This window comes from Pseudophryne corroboree, chromosome 6 (assembly GCF_028390025.1).
Source record: "Pseudophryne corroboree isolate aPseCor3 chromosome 6, aPseCor3.hap2, whole genome shotgun sequence".
Classification (NCBI taxonomy): Eukaryota; Metazoa; Chordata; class Amphibia; order Anura; family Myobatrachidae; genus Pseudophryne; species Pseudophryne corroboree.
This window is the reverse complement of record NC_086449.1, coordinates 330155464-330161463: the sequence shown is the minus strand read 5'-3', so window position 1 is coordinate 330161463 and position 6000 is coordinate 330155464.

Below are 6000 nucleotides of genomic sequence, written 5' to 3'. Positions count from 1 at the left end.
AATAGTGTAACCTATTCCCTGGGGTGGAGCTGCAGGAGTTTATCTGTCTGCTATTGAAGACAAAGTCTGCGCAAACATATTCCATGGTGGCTCTACTGGTTGTTGAACCAATTCCTGTTTTTTACTTTGCTGAAAAGCAAAACAGTTTGCACATAACCCCTCATAAGTGACCAACTGGCCTATTCCAATTAACCCTGTTTTACAAGATAAACATGTTAAGGATGTAGGAGTGCCTGATAAATTCTCCTCGTCACTTTTGCCACTCACAGACATGGTAATCTGTTTTTATGACTACACAATTTGTGACTGAAAAACACCTATATATAAATATATAGAAGTGAGATCAATCTGATCACAACCGTGCACCTGAATTGAGATTCAGAACAGAACTGACAACATATAAAAGTCAGTACACATACTAGCAGTCAGTCACATGCTAAAATATTAGACATTGTCATATGAGAATACAATCACCATCATAATAACTTACAAGTAGGAAAATTGTATTTCTGTTTTTAACCAGTTTTTCAAACATATCATGCAGAAAACAACAGTAAAATATACAGTAATAATATGTACCAAAAATTAACAATTCATACTAACAAGTAGAGAGAATTTTTAGTACTGTATAACCCATTTCTCCATAGAGTGGGATACAGGGAGACTCACCACATTTCCATATCCATTAATACGCTCGCAAGACGCTGAGTGGATTCAGACGCTACCAGTGTATACTGCCGCTCTTGATGACTGATGAGAGACACAGACACTCTTTAATGGACACACACGCTCACTGAACGATAAGTGTATGCAGACGCTCCTGTCTGCGACTGGGTCTAGGCGGAAAGTCTAGTGTACACCATCGTAGCGTCTAAGCTGCGACCAAGTACCCTCGTGGTAGCGTCTGAGCCGGAAGTGAGGTCATTAGTACATGGACGGGAGACGCATGGAAACTGGTCATGAACTTGGGGGAGGGGCGGCCAGGAGAGAGTCTAACTCCCCCCGTTGACTTAAACTCTAAGGATCGCGGCCTCAACCTAGTCCTGGCGCCTATGATCCCTAAAGCTCCTGGTGCCTATGATCCCTAAAGCATAGCGCTGTTGCATTTAAGAGTGGCGGCGCATCAACACACTGTTTGTAGTCTCCTCCAATACATTGTAGCTGTGTCCGGACCCCCTAGTAAGAGGAAACCAATGCCTTACCTTCTCCCCATGCTCTGGCCACAGCCTGGTTACGTCTGCTGGACCTGCTAGAATCATCCAACACAGACGCCCGTCGAGACAGCACTATACCGCGAAGGTAAGCGTTGTTGCGACCCCGTGGGGAGTTGTTGGAGTGACTCTTTCCAGTATGCGTTTAAGACGCTGTTAAGAAAAGTCACTCAAAAAACATAGTAAGACTATAAAAATAAAATAATAAAAGCTTCAGGCTGCTATTAACAGCAGCCCAGTGACCATGGTCCAGCTCCTGCCGCACCAACCAAAAAACTGATTTGACTGAGTCAGTGGGCGGGATTATATGGAGAAGCCCTGATGCATCCTGGGAGGCCAGAAAGCTCGTGACCGTTTGGTGCCATTTCCGCTGTCGCTCCGGCATATCCCAATGTTATCCTGTGGATAATAAGATTTTACTTACCGGTAAATCTATTTCTCGTAGTCCGTAGTGGATGCTGGGGACTCCGTAAGGATCATGGGGAATAGACGGGCTCCGCAGGAGACATGGGCACTTTAAGAAAGAATTTGGATTCTGGTGTGCTCTGGCTCCTCCCTGTATGACCCTCCTCTAGACCTCAGTTAAAGAAACTGTGCCCGGAAGAGCTGACAGTACAAGGAAAGGATTTTGGGAATCCAGGGTAAGACTCATACCAGCCACACCAATCACACCGTATAACTTGTGATAACTTTACCCAGTTAACAGTATGAACAATAACAGAGCATCAGATAAACCCTGATGCAACTATAACATAACCCTTATTTAAGCAATAACTATATACAAGCATTGCAGAAAAAGTCCGCACTTGGGACGGGCGCCCAGCATCCACTACGGACTACGAGAAATAGATTTACTGGTAAGTAAAATCTTATTTTCTCTAACCTCCTAGTGGATGCTGGGGACTCCGTAAGGACCATGGGGATTATACCAAAGCTCCCAAACGGGCGGGAGAGTGCGGATGACTCTGCAGCACCGAGTGAGCAAACGATAGGTCCTCCTCAGCCAGGGTATCAAACTTGTAGAACTTTGCAAACGTATTTGCACCTGACCAAGTAGCAGCTCGGCATAGCTGTAATGCCGAGACCCCTCGGGCAGCCGCCCAAGAAGAGCCCACCTTCCTAGTGGAATGGGCTTTTACTGATTTTGGCTGCGGCAATCCAGCCACAGAATGAGCCTGCTGAATCGTGTTACAGATCCAGCGAGCAATAGTCTGCTTTGAAGCAGGAGCACCAAGCTTGTTAGATGCATACAGGATAAACAGTGACTCCGTTTTCCTGACTCTAGCCATTCTGGCTACATAAACTTTTAAAGCCCTGACCACATCTAGTAACTCGGAATCCTCCAAGTCACGAGTAGCCACAGGCACCACAATAAGTTGGTTCATATGAAAGGATGAGACCACTTTTGGCAGAAATTGGGGACGTGTCCTCAATTCCGCTCTATCCATATGGAAAATCAGATATGGGCTTTTGTGAGACAAAGCCGCTAATTCTAAAACGCGCTTAGCCGAAGCCAAGGCTAATAGCATGACCACCTTCCACGTGAGATATTTAAACTCCACTGTTTTAAGTGGTTCAAACCAGTGTGATTTCAGGAAACTTAACACCACGTTAAGATCCCAAGGTGCCACTGGAGGCACAAAAGGAGGCTGAATATGCAGCACTCCTTTCACAAACGTCTGAACTTCTGGCAGAGAAGCCAACTCCTTTTGAAAGAAAATGGAAAGGGCCGAAATCTGGACCTTAATTGAGCCTAACTTCAGGCCCAAATCCACTCCTGACTGAAGTGAAGGAAACGGCCCAGCTGAAACTCCTCTGTAGGAGCATTGCTGGCCTCACACCAAGAAACATATTTTTGCCATATCCGGTGATAATGTTTAGCTGTTACGTCCTTCCTAGCCTTTATCAGCGTAGGAATGACCTCCTCCGGAATACCCTTTTCTGCTAGGATCCGGCGTTCAACCGCCATGCCGTCAAACGCAGCCGCGGTAAGTCTTGGAAGAGACAGGGTCCCTGTTGCAACAGGTCCTGTCTTAGAGGAAGAGGCCACGGATCCTCTGTGAGCAATTCTTGCAGATCAGGATACCAAGTCCTTCGTGGCCAATCTGGAACAATGAGAATTGTTCTTACTCCTCTTTTTCTTATTATCCTCAGTACCTTGGGTATGAGAGGAAGAGGAGGAAATACATAGACCGACTGGAACACCCACAGTGTCACCAGGGCGTCTACAGCTACCGCCTGAGGGTCCCTTGACCTGGCGCAATAGCTCTGTAGCTTTTTGTTGAGGCGTGACGCCATCATGTCTATCTGTGGTAGTTCCCACCGACTTGTAATCTGTGTGAAGACTTCTTGATGAAGTCCCCATTCTCCCGGGTGGAGGTCGTGTCTGCTGAGGAAGTCTGCTTCCCAGTTGTCCACTCCCGAGATGAACACTGCTGACAGTGCACTTACGTGATTCTCCGCCCAGCGAAGAATCCTGGTGGCTTCCGCCATCGCCACTCTGCTCCTTGTGCCGCCTTGGCTCCAGTTATGACAACGGTTATGTTGTCTGACTGAATCAGAACCGGTTGGTCGCGAAGTAGGGACTCCGCTTGACGTAGGGCGTTGTATATGGCCCTTAGTTCCAGGATGTTGATGTGAAGGCAAGTCTCCTGACTTGACCACAGGCCTTGGAAATTTCTTCCCTGCGAGACTGCCCCCCCACCCCCGGAGGCTTGCATCCGTGGTCACCAGGACCCAGTCCTGAATGCCGAATCTGCGGCCCTCCAGAAGGTGAGCACTCTGCAGCCACCACAGGAGAGACACCCTGGCCCTGGGGGATAGGGTGATTAACCGATGCATCTGAAGATGTGATCTGGACCACTTGTCCAAGAGATCCCATTGAAAGGTCCTCGCATGGAACCTGCCGAAGGGAATGGCCTCGTATGATGCCACCATCTTTCCCTGGACTCGTGTGCAGTGATGCACCGACACCTTTTTTGGTTTTAATAGGTCTCTGACCAGTGTCATGAGTTCCTGAGCCTTCTCCATCGGGAGATAAACCCTCTTCTGGTCTGTGTCCAGAATCATGCCCAGGAAGGGCAGACGAGTCGTAGGAATCAACTGCGACTTTGGAATATTCAGAATCCAGCCGTGCTGTCCTATCACTTCAAGAGAGCGTGCTACGCTGATCAGTAACTGCTCTCTTGACCTCGCTTTTATGAGGAGATCGTCCAAATATGGGATAATTGTGACCCCTTGCTTCCGCAGGAGTACCATCATTTCTGCCATCACCTTGGTAAATATTCTCGGTGCCGTGGAGAGACCAAACGGCAACGTCTGAAATTGGTAATGACAATCCTGTACCACAAATCTGAGGTACGCCTGATGAGGTGGATAAATGGGGACATGAAGGTATGCATCCTTTATGTCCAGAGACACCATAAAATCCCCCTCTTCCAGGCCTGCAATGACCGCTCTGAGCGATTCCATCTTGAACTTGAACCTTTTCAGGTATATGTTCAGGGATTTTAAATTTAATATGGGTCTGACCGAACCGTCCGGTTTCGGTACCACAAACATGGTCGAAAAATAACCCTTCCCTTGTTGAAGGAGGGGAACCTTGACCACCACCTGCTGAAGATACAATTTGTGAATTGCAACTAACACTATTTCCCTCTCTAAGAGGGAAGCTGGCAGGGCCGATTTGAGGTATCGGTGAGGGGGCATCTCTTCGAATTCCAGCTTGTATCCCTGAGACACAATCTCTATTGCCCAGGGATCCACCTGGGAGTGAACCCGCTTGTGGCTGAATTTTCGGAGACGCGCCCCCACCGGGCCTCGCTCCGCCTGTGGAGCCCCAGCGTCATGCAGTGGATTTAGTGGAAGCCGGGGATGACTTCTGTTCCTGGGAACTAGCTGTGTTGTGCAGCATCCTTCCTCTGCCCCTGCCTCTGGCAAGAAAGGACGCACCTCGGACTTTCTTGCCTTTTTGTGATCGAAAGGACTGCATGTGGTAATACGGTGCTTTCTTAGGTTGTGAGGGAACATATAGCAAAAAATTTGACTTTCCAGCAGTAGCTGTGGAGACCAGGTCCGAGAGACCCTCCCCAAACAGTTCCTCACCCTTGTAAGGTAAAACCTCCATGTGCCTTTTTGAGTCGGCCTCGCCTGTCCATTGCCGAGTCCACAGGACCCTTCTGGCAGAAATCGACATTGCATTTATTCTAGAGCCCAGTAGGCTAATGTCTCTTTGAGCATCTCTCATATATAGGACAGCGTCTTTTATATGCCCCAGGGTCATTAATATAGTATCCTTGTCTAAGGTATCAAGCTCCTCAGACAAGGTATCCGTCCATGCTGCTACAGCACTACACACCCAGGTCGACGCAATTGCCGGCCTTAGTAAGGTACCTGAATGTGTATAAATGGACTTCAGGGTACCCTCCTGCTTTCTATCTGCAGCATCTTTTAGGGTGGCCGTATCCTGTGACGGCAGGGCCACCCTCTTGGATAAGCGTGTTAGAGCTTTGTCCACCCTAGGGGAGGATTCCCAGCGTAACCTGTCCGTTGGCGGGAAGGGATACGCCATAAGCATCCTCTTGGAAATCTGCAGTTTTTTATCTGGAGATTCCCAAGCCTTTTCACATAACTCATTTAGCTCATGTGAAGGGGGAAAGGTCACCTCCTGCCTTTTCTCCCCATACATATGAACCCTCTTGTCAGGGACTGGGGTTTCCTCTGTGATGTGCAACACATCCTTCATTGCTGTAATCATATAACGGATGGCTTTAGCCAATTTAGGCTGTAA